At 47.5% G+C, this 15,844-nt stretch overlaps 1 protein-coding gene across 1 annotated transcript in view; it reads right to left on the reverse strand.

Moving 5' to 3' along the window:
* Positions 1–12,206: 12,206 nt before the first annotated feature.
* The window catches only part of CELF1 (CUGBP Elav-like family member 1), a 33,646-nt gene continuing 30,008 nt past the window's right edge, over positions 12,207–15,844 (reverse strand). The window contains exon 14 of the mRNA XM_081099702.1: positions 12,207–15,146. The gene's annotated coding sequence lies outside the window, so the exon portion shown is untranslated. The remainder of the gene's footprint in view (positions 15,147–15,844) is intronic.

Consider the following 15,844-nt stretch of genomic DNA (forward strand, 5'->3'; position numbering starts at 1 on the left):
TATAATCAAAAGTAGAAAATGAAGAGGAGGAACCAAGATGGCGGCATAGGTAAACACCTGAAATTGCTGCCTCGCACAACCACTTCAAAAATACAACTAAAAGACAAAACAGACATCATCCAGAGCCACAGGAAGGCTGGCTGAGTGGAAATTCTACAACTAGAAGGAAAGAGAAAAGCACACTGAGACTCAGGGGAGGTGCGGAAGTAAAGTGCAGAGGTACGGAGGCTCGAGCACGCACGGAAAGGGGCTGGCAACAGAGGATGCTGGTGTCTTTTGCAATCGGGACGGAGGCACAAGCTCCCCACGGCCCTGACTCCAGTTCTGGGTGAGTCTCTGGGGACCCAGACTCATATGGGGAGAAACTGGACTGTCTGGTATTGGGCAGAACTCGAGGGCGGCTTTCTCTCAGAGGTGTTTGCAGCGATTGCCAGGACACTGAGTCCCGAGGCCTTTTGGGGCAGGACTGAGGATCAGCCATAGCTGTTTGCTCCGCCCTGTTGATTCCCTGAGACCCCGCCCCACCCAAGCTGCGGCAGAGGCTTTTGCATATGAATGGGCTGGCCCTTTGAGATCTAAAATTACCTAACAAACTGCAGCTGAGTCAGAAAGACCCAGAACTTCCAAGAGAAGGCCCAAGGTCCCACAGCAGCTTGCATTGTTTCACAGCTGGGCCTCATCTGGGCACCTCCAAACCCAACACAAGGAAGAGGAACCTGCAGATCTCTCTGTAGCTCCTGCTGGGTAGCCTCAGGCAAAGGCTAAATTAGCACGTCCTCAGAGATCCAAGAGCCTGTGTACCCAGTGGTCAGATTGGGACCATCCAGATTACAACTCCTCAAATCCATAAGGGACACACTCAGGGGGCAGACTCAGTGAGCACCAAAGCCCCACTGAAGCAAGTCTTGCCCCAGAAGGGTGTCTTCAGCACAGAAGTTCTCCCACTGTAGACACAGCTGATTCTCACAGACAGTTGGCCTGGAGGTCAATTCCTCCCAGTGATACCTACAACAATCAAGGCTTAACTACAACAAGACTGTGCACACAGCCCACAAAGGGGTGCACCAAGAGTGTCCACCCCAGGTAATTGGGGAGGCTGAGACACTGGGCCCTATAGGACACCTAGCACAGAAAGCCACTCTATCAACACAGGGAAGCATAAAAAATGCGGAGACAAAGAAACAAGACACAAATGACAGAAATGGAGGAAAGCAAACTACTGGATATAGAGATCAAAACCACGGTTATAAGGTTTTTCAAGAATTTTCTAGAAACCGCCAATAAATTTAGTGAGACCCTCAAGGATATGAAAAAGGACCAACTAGAAATTAAGCATACACTGACTGAAATAAAGAATAATATACAGAGATCCAACAGCAGACAAGAGGATCCCAAGAATCAAGTCAAAGATTTGAAATACGAAGAAGTAAAAAACACCCAATCAGAAAAGCAAAAAGAAAAAAGAATCCAAAAATATCAAGATAGTGTAAGGAGCCTCTGGGACAACTTCAAGCATCCCAACATCTGAATTATAGGGGTGCCAGAAGAAGAGAGAGAGCAAGATATTGAAAACCTATTTGAAGAAATAATGACAGAAAACTTCCCCTACCTGGTGAAAGAAATAGACTTACAAGTCCAGGAAGCACAGAGAACCCCCAACAAAAGGAATCCAAAGAGGACCACACCAAGACACATCATAATTAAAATGCCAAGAGCAAAAGACAAAGAGAAAATCTTAAAAGCAGCAAGAGAAAGAAAGTTAGTTACCTACAAGGGAATACCCATACGACTGTCAGCTGATTTCTCAACAGAAACTCTGCAGGCCAGAAGGGAGTGGCAAGAAATATTCAAAGTGATGAATGCCAAGAACCTACAACCAAGATTACTTTATCCAGCAAAGCTATCATTCAGAATTGAAGGTCAGATAAAGAGCTTCACTGATCAGAAAAAGCTAAAGGAGTTCATCACCACCAAACCAGTATTATATGAAATGCTGAAGGGTATCCTTTAAGAAGAGGAAGAAGAAGAAAAAGGTAAAGATACAAATTATGAACAACAAATACATATCTATCAACAAGTGAATCTAAAAATCAAGTGAATAAAAAATCTGATGAACAGAGTAAACTGGTGAATATAATAGAATCAGGGGCATAGAAAGGGAGTGGACTGACAATTCTCGGGGGGGGGGGAGGGGTGGGGGGTGGTAAGAGACTGGACAAAAATCGTACACCTATGGATGAGGACAGTGGGGGGCGGGTAAGGGCAGAGGGTGGGGTGGGAACTGGGTGGAGGGGAGCTATGGGGGGAAAAAGAGGAACAACTGTAATAATCTGAACAATAAAGATTTAATTTTTAAAAAAAAGTAGAAAATGAAGTTTGGGCCTCTGCAGGGGTTACAATCTGCCATGACAGGGCAGGTTTCTGAGTTGACTCCATTTGTATCTGGGAGATTTCAGAGAAAAATCTGCATTCCCTGCTTCTCTTGGAGACTGAAGCTCAAGCAACTGGACATGTGACTGTGTCACAGTCATGTGGTCGGTGACCAAGTATGTCTCTCACCCATAACCCCGCCGCTACCTATTCTCACCTTGACACTGAGGCCAGGTGTCCCCTAGTCTCACCTTGACACTGAGGCCAGGTGTCCCCTAGTCTCACCTTGACACTGAGGCCAGGTGTCCCCTGTTCTCACCTTGACACTGAGGTCAGGTGTCCCCTGTTCTCACCTTGACACTGAGGCCAGGTGTCCCCTAGTCTCACCTTGACACTGAGGGCAGGTGTCCCCTAGTCTCACCTTGACACTGAGGGCAGGTGTCCCCTAGTCTCACCTTGACACTTAGGCCAGGTGTCCCCTAGTCTCACCTTGACACTGAGGGCAGGTGTCCCCTAGTCTCACCTTAACACTGATGCCAGGCGTCACCTGTCATCTTAGATTGTCCTTTCCCATGCTTGCGTCACCTGCCTAGCCTCTGCACACACCTGCATTCGCAGCTCTGCTCCAGAAGCACAACGTCACTGGAGGGGACAGTCCCATGCCCCCTCTACCACGATTATCAGGATCCTTGGGAAGCCTGTCTCTCTCAACCAATTTGTTTTCCAGGTCGTAAATGGGGTATCACCTCTCTGGTAAGGTTTCCAGGAAAACCAGCAGAAGAGATCAAGTAAGAACTTGCTTTGAAACCAGACTCTGAACACATGCCCCCCGATGAACCTCCTGAACCTTCCTGGAACTGCCCTGACTATGTGTAACAGTGAACAAACGGAAATAACCTGCGTCCAACAGGAGAGCGGCTGAGAAGCCAGGAGAGGCTACGGAAGTTGTCGACGCTGGTGTAGGATCCCAGATGGAAGGGTGCCCGGGACGTAGTAACTGAGAAAATTCAAGCTGCAGAACATTCTGTACATGATGGCGTGATCTCCTTTTTATTAACAAAATTACATATGTACATATTTTCATACACAGAGAGAAAAATTCTGGAAGCATACCTATTCCATCTGTTTATCAATGGGCTGTGGGATGGGGAAACACTCATTGTTTTTTTTAATCCTCACCCAAGTATATTTTTCCATTGTTTTTCAGAGATTGTAAGGGAGGGAGGGAAGGGGGAGAAAGAGGAGAGAGAGAGCGCCATTGATGTGAGACACATGTACTGGTTGCCTCCCGCACATGCCCTGACCGGGGACAGGGAGCGAGCCTGCAACTCAGGTACATGCCCTTGACTAGGAATGGAACCCGAGACTCCTGGGTAGGCAGGGGGACACTCTAACCACTGAGCACACCAGCCAGGGTGCGGAAACACTTTTAACTTGCATGTATGCAGGGTTGTTAGTAACGTGGATAAGCACTTCCCAGGTGGCATTTGCCAAGCGTTTGGGACATTCTCTCCTCTTCCCAACCCATGGAGCAGGTATTTTCACTTCCACTGAGTGAACTGGGAACCTGAGGCCGAGAATCAAGTCACCTGCCCGAGGTCACACAGCCGGTGTTGTAACCGATTGAGACTCCTAGACACAAGCTTTCCCCACCACACTCTAAGGTCACCTCCGTAACTACAGGAATGCTTTGCAATAAAAAATCCTAAAATGACTTTTGAAAAAGGCCGTTGGGTTGCATAAGCCTCAGGCTCTGGGCAGGCTCCACAGCAGGGATGAGCAGGGCGGTGGCACTATCAGTGCAGGAAGTAGGTTCTCCTCCCTCCTCTGCCGGCCAGGGGGGCCCTCCAGCAGCACAGGCCCCTGTGAGCAGGTGCTGGCCTCACCCTCGTCCTCCAGGCCAGACCCCGGAGGAACTGCTTCAGAGGCTGTATTCGCAGGATCCCCGTCAACTGGCTCTAAGGGACTCGCTGTCATCTGTCTCCCAGGCACTGAGGGCCTGCCAAGACTGGGTACCAGCTGGTAGCTCACCTATAAACCTGGATCGGAAGTAGTTATGCCTTCTTCTGGAGTGGATGGTAATCTCAAAATAAAACTCCAGTGTAGTGGTGGAGGGAGGGAGCACCCTTTTGGGGAAACTCTTGGACAAAAGTAACTGTCATCTTTTGATATTTGTTCATTTACTCACTAAATATTCTCTCAACACTTACGTGCCAGCCCTGGGGCTCCAGGGAGGAGAGAACGATGTGGTCCCTGCCTTCATGAAGCTCATGCTGGCAGCGGAATTTCAACCAGGGCACCCCGGGTCCGTCAAGGCGACTTCCATCAGGTTGACCTGGTTAAAATCCAACTTAGAACTTGGAGCCATGTGACCGGGGAGCCGCGGCTTCTCTGTGCTTGTTCCCACCTTCCCACGCTGCCCATTGCTGGTGGACTAGTACAGTGACTACAATTTGTAAGTGGTAGTTATTGTGTATTCTTTTAAATGTATTTTTATTGATTTCAGAGAGGAAGTGCTGGGAGCTGGTCCATGCTTGCTGTTTCAAGGGACCTGGCATATATGGCATACTGTTCTTAATATGTTTGCTCACCTTCTTGGCACTATGTGTTTTAACCAAGGTCGCCTCTCTGAGAAAGGTTGTTTCCCCAAGTAGGGATTTTCCCCTGAAGTTAGGGAGGGAATAAAATCCCTTAACTAAGTGCCAGGCGGGTAATTAATCACTTTAACTACGAATAATCATGCTTAAGCTACATAATCTTTACTCCCTGGAATGGAGATAAGAAACGCCCTAACCTTTGTAATAGAGATTGACAGGATTAAAATCAACTGGTATAAATACAGATGTAATAAGACAGCAAGACACAGAACTTAGGAGACAGAAAGAAGACAGCACCTACACAGAACCTACAGACAGAAGAACTTCGCTGGAGAGAACATGGCAAAAGATCCTGGACTGAACCTGACTACAGAAATTGGTAAGAGAACCTGACTAGAACCTGGTGACTGAACTTGGCTGGAGAACCTGGACAGAACCTGGCTGGAGAACCTAGCGAGGGAACATGGCTACAGAACCTGGCTGGAGAATCTGGAGAACCTGGCTGGAGAACCTAGCAAGAGAACATGGACACAGAACCTGGCTGGAGATCCTAGCCAGAACTTCGCTGGAGATCCAGACCAGAACTTGGCAGGAGACCCTGACAAGAGAACCCGGCTATGATGATCAACTGAACGCTGCCTCCGTGTCATTCCTTCTTCGCCGACTCCGTCCACATCTTTGGGGACCCCTGGACCCGCTGGGGTTGGACCCCGGCATATGGCGCCCAAACAGGGACCCCTAGGTAAGCACCCCACACTCGGGACGGATAGGACTCCACCGTAGGAAGAGGGTGGATAGTCTTCGCCGACTCCGTCCACACCTTTGGGAACTCCTGGAACAGGATTCCCCTAGGTAAGCCCTCCACCCCCATTGAAAACCCCACACTCGGGACGGATAGGACTCCACCAGGGTACTGCAGACCTCCCTACAGAGGATAAGTAGGGTAAGAAGGTGGATAGTACAGAACTCAGATTGAGAAGATGTGCCATACTGAGTCCAAAGAAAGAAGACTCTGTATTGATCTTTAGATTAAGAAGATGTGCCATACTGAGTCTAAAGAAATAAGACTCTGTATTGATCTTTTAACACATATGCTTGCTAGCAGAGGAATTAAGGTTACTCCCAGTCAGATTGAACATTTTATACAAGAAACACGTCCATGCTTTTCTGAGGAAGGAAAGGTGCCCGAAAGGTAAATGTAGAGGCATGGGAGAAGGTAGGCCCAAGGAGCCTTATCCTTAACCCCACTGCAGCCTTTCCACCCCGGGAAAGTGCAGGATTGGCAAGCTCTCCCTGGGGTGATAGATCAGGCCTCAGGTAATAGCGGAAAGCGCCAATCCTACTCTTAAAATGGATACAAGAGAGCATTTCAGGTTTTTCTTTTTAATGCCCGCTTTTAAAGAATAAAAAAGGGGGAATTTGCTGGGAGCTGGTCCATGCTTGCTGTTTCAAGGGACCTGGCATATATGGCATACTGTTCTTAATATGTTTGCTCACCTTCTTGGCACTATGTGTTTTAACCAAGGTCGCCTCTCTGAGAAAGGTTGTTTCCCCAAGTAGGGATTTTCCCCTGAAGTTAGGGAGGGAATAAAATCCCTTAACTAAGTGCCAGGCGGGTAATCACTTTAACTACGAATAATCATGCTTAAGCTACATAATCTTTACTCCCTGGAATGGAGATAAGAAACGCCCTAACCTTTGTAATAGAGATTGATAGGATTGGAATCAACTGGTATAAATACAGTTGAAACAAGACAACAGCAGACAGAACTTAGGAGACACAGAGAGAGACAGAAATTGGCACAGAATCTACACAGAACATTCTCTAGAGACAGAAGAACTTCGCTGGAGAGAGCATGGCAAAAGATCCTGGACTGAACCTGACTACAGAAATTGGCAAGAGAACCTGGCTTGAGAACCTGGACTGAACCTGGCTGGAGAACCTAGCGTGGGAACATGGCTACAGAACCTGGCTGGAGAATCTGGAGAACCTAGCAAGAGAACATGGACACAGAACCTGGCTGGAGATCCTAAGCAGAACTTCGCTGGAGATCCAGACCAGAACTTGGCTGGAGATCCTGGCTAGAGATCCTGGCTAGGCTGCTGATCAACTGAACGCTGTCTCCTTGTCATTCCTTCTTCGCCGACTCCGTCCACACCTTTGGGGACCCCTGGACCTGCTGGGGTTGGACCCCGGCAAGGAAGGGAGGGGGAGATAGAAACATCAATGATGAGAGGGAATCATCGAGCAGCCGCCTCCTGCAATCGGGCATGTGCCCTGACTGGGAGTCGAACCCATGACCTCCTGGTTTATAGATGCTCAACCACTGAGCCATGCCAGCCCGACTGTTTTGTATTTTTTTAAAATATATATTTTATTGATTTTTTTACAGAGAGGAAGGGAGAAGGAGAGGGATAGTGAGTTTGAAACATCTATGAGAGAGAAACATCGATTCAGCTGCCTCTTGCACGCCCCCTACTGGGGATGTGCTCCCAACCCAGGTACATGCCCTTGACCGGAATCGAACCTGGGACCCTTGAGTCCACAGGCCGACGCTCTATCCACTGAGCCAAACCAGCTAGGGCCTGTTTGGTATTCTTAAAAGCAGAGTGACTGTCTAGAACAGTCCTGACAGCAACTGCCAGGGATCATGGAAATGTTCTTTGTCCAATACGGTAGCTCATGTGGCTTCACAGTGAAATCGAGGAATGAAATCTACCAAACAGCTCGAGTGGCTGGGCGGTCATCGTAGTGGACAATGCAGGCGGGTCTAGAAGAGCGCTGGACCCAGGGCGTGCCAGGTGGCGTAGCTGGCACACAGGCGCTGGGGGATGTGGAGGGGACAGGGGGCTGCAGACACATGGCTGGATGGCGAGGAGACAGGCTCAGAAGAGCCAGGAATGGCAGGAGCAGGTGTAGGGGAGGAAAGGACATGCCTCAGGAGGTAGGCGAAGTGAAAGCCAGACCCAGGAAGGCACATGCTGCATGACTGCGTTGACACGATCCCTCCAGAACAGGCACATCTAAAGAGCAGAAAGATTAGTGATTGCGGGGGCTGGGAATGGGGCTGGGGGGGGGGGGTGATGGGGGGGGGGTGACTGATAAAGAGAACGGGGCTTCTTTGGGAGGTGATGACATTGAGCTGTGGTGAGGGCTGCACAAGGCTAACACTAACGACTATGCTTCAAGTGGACAATGTACAGTGTGCGAATCTCCATCAAGCAGCTCCACAGCACTGAAACTTCAGGCCTCAGGTCAACTTCCCACCGCGAGGCTCCGCCTCTGATGTAAAAAACAAGAGCCCTCCCTATGGCTGGAGCCTTTACCAGGGCCGAGAAAGTCGATGCCCGCAGGAGAAACTGAACACTGGCTGATGGGGGCTTGAAAGGACTCCTGAGACAGAAGGAAAATGCTTGAAAAACGCAAAGGGTGCAAGAAAAATGCCACCTGTGATCTCCTGGAAGGGCTGCTGTCAGACGGTAGTCTGACATTCCCACAGGTGAGGGGACAAGCCTGGTCTTTCACTTCCTTCCCGATGGCATCTCTTCATTAGGGACCGGGATGCTCAGGTGGGCACAGCACGTGCAGAACCTGTGCGCTGAGGAAGCTGGGGCACGGGCTTTCTCTGCGAGAAGCCAGGAACCAGGAGGGGGCAAAATGGTACTGAGGCATCCATTCAAAAGTGAAAGGTGATTGAATGTCCGTTTTTGTTTTTTTTTGTTTTTTTTAAATACATTTTATTGATTTTTTACAGAGAGGAAGGGAGAGGGATAGAGAGGTAGAAACATCGATGAGAGAGAAGCATCGATCAGCTGCCTCCTGCACACCCCCTACTGGGGATGTGCCCGCAACCAAGGTACATGCCCCTGACTGGAATTGAACCCGGGACCCTTCAGTCCCCAGGCCGACGCTCTATCCAGTGAACCAAACCGGCCAGGGCTGAATGTCTGTTTTTAAAAGGAATACAGTCTAAAACCCAGTTATAAAGATGCACAAGTCTAAATTTTGAAGGCTTAAAAACAGTATTTTTAGCGCAGTCCTTTTTGTGAATTTTAAAGAGAAACATTTAAGTATGCTGTTATACTGGAAGACATTCAAGCTGTACTTAACATTCTGTTTTTCTATCAAGCTCCGTATCAGGAGTTCTAAGGCAAAGACTTAGATCTAGATCACCTTGATCTTGAGTCAGAGAAAAATCGGTGCTAGTTGGGGATGTAATGAGCAGCCTTGAGAACAGTCAATATACTGTAATAGCTTCTGCATGGTGACAGGAGGTAACAGACTTACTGTGATCACTTCGTAATTTATTTACTACCGAGTCACTAGGTAGTACCCCTGAAACTAAGATAATATTGGGAGTCAATTGTTCTTCAATTTTAAAAGGAAAGAATCTTCAAATTCAATCTCCCTCTAATTACAGAGGACACAGCTCGGGAAGGAAGTCCATGAGAAAGCCCCTGACATTCCATCCCGGCCCAACTTCCCAGTGTGAAACACAGACCTGCAAGGGCATGCAGCGAACACGTTACATACAGGTGGCTGCGCAGATTAGTGTGTATTTTAAAGCACAGAATTAGGAGATTTTACAAATACTGATGGTCAGAATGAGTTCAAGTTGAAAAAGGTGCACTTCAACTGGCTTTAAAACATTAGTGGTGACACCCTGGCTGGTATGGCTCAGCTGGCTGGACATCGTCCCGGGCATCAAAAAGCTGCCGGTTCAACTCCCAGCCAAGGCACGTGCCCGGGTTGTGGGCTCAACCTGTAGTATGGAACATGCAGGAGGCAGCTAAACAATGTTTCTCTCTCCCTTCTCTAAAAATCAATCAAATATCTAAAAATAAAAAAACCCAAACAAAAAAACACATTAGGTGGGTTGTATGACATAGTGAATGCACTGAACTGTCCACTTAAAAATAAAGAACAGTTTGTTTTTTACCGTAATAAAAAAAATTAAGACAAACAGGTACATAGTTTGGGTGGTACTAGATCTAGGAAAGAAACATGTGGTAGGACTGACGTTCCAGTCCTCAGGAAACGGCCTCACAGGAGCACAGACCAACTGTTTGGGAACAGAGCTACCTAGGAACACCCCTCAACACCAGGACAGCTGCTCTAAGGAGGGCGAAGCTGTAATGATTTGCCACCTGAGGGAGCCACAGGAGCTTAGGGCCCCAAGTTCCTTTCACTAGAGCCTGGAGGACTGTGTGAGCCCGTGCGGTGAGATGGCACAGGTTAACTAGAGCATATTCATTGGCTTTCGACTTCTCTTCAGTAGTGGTTACAAGGGCTTGGGAGCCAGGCAGACCTGGTTTTTAAATACACACACACAGACACACACACACATTTTTTATTGATGTCAGAGAGGGAGAAGAGAAACATTAATGATGAGAATCATTGATTGGTTGCCTCCTGCACACCCTCTACTGGGGATTGAGCCCACGACCCCCTGCTTCATAGTTTGATGCTCAACCACTGAGCAGCATGGACCGGGCAAATCTGGTTTGGTTCTCAGTGCCACCAAATACCAAGCAGGCAGCCCGACTTCTTCTAACCTCAGTTTGCTCATCTGCAAAATGGGGATGAGAATAGCAGCTCCCTCCCAGTGATGTTAGAAAGACTGCAACACGTGAGGCATATTTTTACCACTGTGAGGCCTTTACCTAGCTCGGCCATCACCAGTCAACTAAGTTGAAGTTTATTTGAATCAAGGATGGTAATGTTTTAAATAGAACTCAGTCAAGGATCTTCTTTGGAGGGAAAAAGCCAAAAAAATCCAATGTGTATCCAGTGTTTCCCACAATACTTGGACTGTGGTCAGTGAACGTTGGCTAGAATAATTACTGCCTATTAATACAAGGTTCAGATTTTCAGTTAAACACATTTTTGAGAAATACAATTGAAAAGGCTATTTCCCCAAGTTCATTAGTATTCAGAATCCTCACTTCCACAGAACATTTCATAGGCTAGTCTTCAGTGCCACCCCCACTGGGAAAGCTACCCCTGTCAGACAAGCCTCTGACAGGCCAGGTGTGGGTTGAACACCTGAGGCAAGCACAGACTGGCCTCCCGGGGGAGGGAGGGTGGCAGTGAAGGAGCAGGTAAGATACACTTCAGTCAGAGGACCTGAGCCTCCCGGCCCTGTGGCTGAACTTGTCATTCAAGGACTTAGGAGGCGCAGGTGTGGGGCCTCCCTTGGAGAGAGATCTAAAATTAATGAATAGTAGCCATTGCCAGTTTGGCTCAGTGGATAGAGCGTCGGCATGCGGACTGAAGGGTCCTGGATGTGTTGCAGGCTCCATCCCCAGTAGGGAGCGTGCAGGAGGCAGCCAATCAATAATTCCCTCTCATCATTGATGTTGCTCTCTCCTCTCTCCCTTCCTCTCTGAGATCAAAAAAAATCTATTTTAAAAATAAAAACATAGAATAAACGAATAGAAATGCCCCCCTGTGACCTTGCTCTGAGGTCAGAATGAGGGGAAAGGAGCTGACCCCACTTTGGGCTGCAGCAGTTAAGGCCTAGAGTAGTGGTTCTCAACCTTCCTAATGCCCAGACCCTTTAATACAGTTCCTCATGTTGTGGTGGCCCCCAACCATAAAATTATTTTCGTTGCTACTTCATAACTGTAATTTTGGTACTGTTATGAATCGTAAATTAAATATCTGATATGCAGGATGTATCTTCATTGTTACAAACTGAACATAATTAAAGCACAGTGATTAATCACAAAAACAATATGTAATTATATATGTGTTTTCCGATGGTCTTAGGTGACCCCTGTGAAAGGGTCGTTTGACCCCCAAAGGGGTCGCGACCCACAGGTTGAGAACCACTGGCCTAGAGGAAGAACCGCATGCTCTGAACTCCACACTGTCCAGTCGCTTTCCAGGGCACAGGACTCCACAGCCCAGGGAAGGGACTTGCACTCACAGGGGTAGGCAAGTTGTTCAGTGTGGCAGCGCTAGTGGGAATAGAAAAAGCATAAAAATTAAGGATGCCCCCAAAAATTTTAAGGTACTTCCGTTTCAGCAGGAATGTTGCAAAAGAAGAGAGGGTGATGGAGAAGGCAGTTTTCTGGGCAGATTACCTCTTTTCAGGAGCCTTTGGTGGGTTCGGTCACATTCAGGTACATCAAAATGAAACCTTATCAGGGCACCCAACCCCTCCCCAGGAATGCCAATAACCCCCCAAACCCACCGTCCACCCCAACAATCAATAACTCTGAAGACAACACCAGTTCTTCTCAAACAGTTTAATAGCAAATAAACAAAGGAAGGTACCACACTTGGCAGATACAAAATGACTTTTTGTCCGTGTGTCTGTGCAATTAAAACAGATTTAGGTTCCCCATGGGGAAAAAAGGAAAAACACACAAAAAAAGGAGATTTCTTTTAAACACATACTCCCTTGCTCCAAACTTTTAACAATTTTTTTTTTCTTTTTTAATCCACTACACAAACTGTGATCAGGTCAGAAAAGCGACAAGGGCTCTTCTTGCCTTTTTTTTTAAACCATTAAAGTAAAATCCATAATTTTTCTACATTGTACAACACAAGTTCACACAAAAAAGACATTTTCTTTTGCAAATCAAAACAGGGAAGAAAGGAAAAGCTCAAACAAGGTAAAGGAAAAGCATTTCTACGGCTGAATCACGACTTTGAGTTGATTGAATCCCGTTGTTGCTGCAGAACAGACTGTGCGTTTGGTCATAGTGGCAATTTTTTCTCTTCACATTGTGAAATCACTTTACATTGTTTTCTAGTAGAAAAGGCAAAAAACTGTACAAAACCCCTAGTGTTAAATACAACGTTTGTACCAATAAAAAACTCACACAGGTTTGTCTCCAAAATGTAAAGATTCTTTTTTTTTTCTTTTTAAATTATTCACAAAAAGCAGCTGGAAATCAGAAAGGCAGCTGCCGCTCCAGGGTCTCAAATCCATTAAAACCACCACAGAACAATTAAAACAATCAGAGAGAAAAAGAAAAGGAAACGTCCAACGTTTGGCATTTGGTTTTATCCACAGGTTTTCCCAGAGCTCCTCTTGGAATTAAAAGCAAAATATATTGGCAAACACGGATTCTGAATACACAGGAAGGGGAGCCTCAGTGCCTTCTGCCAACAGAGGCGGCTCTGTGCAGTCAGACTGTAGGGTGCACGGCAGTTTGCTCAGGCTGGGGTTCCTGGCCTCCTTCCATCCACTCGCCCCTTCCAGGAAATTCAGCAGTCTACCATACACTGGGCCTCCACGGGGCCGCCCTTTCCTTCTAGTAAGAATGGCCTCAAGCATAATACTAGGCAACCCGCTGGGTCCCAGACCAGAAATTCTGCTGGGATCCCTTCCTTCATCAACCTCAGCATGGATGATGCTAACAGTGCTTCTACCTTCCCCACCCCTCCCCGTCCCTCGGCTACCCCTCCCTCTCCACCCTTCCCTGGGCCCTCCTGCTTCCCAGCTCTCCCGTCCACCCGCAGCTCAGTTCTTCTCTGGGTGGATCTATCACAAACTCCTCTCTCTGCGACCTCTCACCTCCACAGATCATCCGGTGACCCCTCATCTCTCCTGGCTCTCCCACTGCCGTTCACATTCTTACTCGAGCCCCTAAGACCCTGAGGCTGATGGTGCCACAGAGCGGAGGGCAAGTTCCCTTCAGGGAACCAAGGAGCTGGTCTGCCTGGCACCCAGGGACAGTAGCTATTTGGCTCTTCACCCAATTTTACAAAACAAATCCCTGCCCTTACCCCATCTCACTAGCTAATAAGCAAGAGCAGAGCTGCGGTGAAGAGCCAGTGTGGGGTGGCTGGTGGCCAGGGCTGTAAACAGTGTGAAGACTGTAGTATTGTGCTTGTCACCTAGGAAAAGCGCTGGCAGGTGTACTGCCGCTTAGTGCACAGATGGCCGCCTCCGAGTGGTCAAGAGCACCCTCCTTTCTCTGGGCTGCGAGATGCTCACTACCCCTAATGTGCTAAGCCTCCTGCCCACCTGCAGCCACCTTCTGGATTCTACCTCTGTTCCCGTGCCTCTCAGGCACCCTCCTAACCCATCTCTGAGCAGAGCAGCCAGCCTCCTGGAGGCCCTGCTGAGGCCTGGAGGCCACATGAGGTGACAGTCTAAGTGCACAGGCAAACGCTCTAAGGGCAATAGAGGAGAAAGTTGCCACTTCAAAATAAAACAATACAATCTTGAAAAAAATAATCAACCCCACAACAACTTAAAACAGCTTCTTTGAAACCCTTTTAAATCGGTCAGTTTTTGCACAAACTATAGAAAACAGAGAGGTGAAGGTGATATATAAGAAGGTGTGAAGAAACAGCAGGAAACATGCAAAACTTGTTTTTTCTGGGCATAATCTTAGTAGGAAAGGAAAAAATTCCAAACAAAAGCACAAAAACAATACAAAAACAAAAACCAAAAAAGTATCAAAGCATCACATTTTGCTGTGGAGACTATAGGAACAAGCGTGGGTAGGGACAGCGGCCGGGGAGGGGCCGGAGGATCTGAAGGCTCCCTGCAGGTGGCTGCAGGAAGAGCCCCAAAAGGAAAAGGGCGGGCTGGCTGCAGCCTGCTGTCAAAAAGGAAAGGGGTTCAGGTGTTTTCTGCAGTGAGAACTCAGAAAAACAAAAATAAACACATGCGGTCTCCTCAAGCCCCACAAACTGTATCAGCAAAATGTGCTCAGGAGCCTCAATGGTTTCAGTGACATCTTTTATTTCATTGTTTACTTCAAAGTTGTCTTTAAAACTAAGCACACAGAAACAAAGCCTAGAAACGGACTGGCTGTGTGTTCACAGAAATACAAACACTACGCGGTATGTGCTAGTAGGGCTGCTCTGAAGACAATTACAAAGAATTGGAATCACAAAATCAAGTGGTTATCTTATGAAGTTCTAGAAAAATAGATTTTTTTATATTCAAATGCAAGTTTAAATATTTCCCCTTCAGCAGTCGTTCTAGCAAAACCAATTTGGCAGCACAAAAGAAAAAAAAAGGAAAGAAAAAAGAAAAAACAAAGAAAAGAAACAAACATAATAAAAATACACATCAGCATCAAAGGTCAAACACAAGGTCAAAGGTGAGAGTTCAAGCATCAGAGAAGCTGAAGAGACAGGGATTTGGACGATGTACTTGACGCCACATCGACATGCTTTAGGCACAACGATGAACAAACGGCAGGAATCTAGAAAAAAAAACAAACCAGAAAGAGGGAGACCCACTGAGTTACACAGAGCAATACATCCAAACAGAGAGAGAGAACAGGAACACTCACTGTGCACAGCCCTGAAATGAGGAGGCGGGCGGGGGGGCGGGGCAATGACAGGGAACTTCTGCACATGCTAACAATGGACACAGGGAAAGTCAAAAAGGACATGGAGGACACCAAGAGAACATCCAGTTGCCAGAGACAGAGGGAAACTAAGGCTTGGATTTCCCCCGCAGCATCCACACACGTCTGAGATCTCCGGGGGTGTAGAGCCGTGGCCTCTCCAGCTCCCTGTTAAAGGCCCAGGGAGAAAGAAGCCTGGGGTGGGGGAATTCTTTAGGGGAGGGGGCCAGGATTTCTCCTCAATCCTATAGGGATGGCCCTTTGTTCCCAGAAATCCAAGCTCTTAGCTTCCACGCAGGCCCTGGTCACTCATGTGGGACCCAGGGAACAGTGTGGATGTGTTCAAGGCAAATCAATTTCATGATGAAACCCAAGTAGAAAACAAAAACTACTACAGGATAAAACACATTTATGTAAGTGAAACCCCCACACAACAGCAAAAGATTGCATAAGACTTGACTGCGAGTCTCCACTCTCTGAGCTGAACCCTTTCACACCGGGAGACTTGTAGGGGAGCAGCTTCTGCACAAAACCATCTTTGGCCTGGGGAG

The sequence above is a fragment of the Myotis nattereri genome, assembly GCF_964212035.1.
Source record: "Myotis nattereri genome assembly, chromosome: 9".
NCBI classification, from domain to species: Eukaryota; Metazoa; Chordata; class Mammalia; order Chiroptera; family Vespertilionidae; genus Myotis; species Myotis nattereri.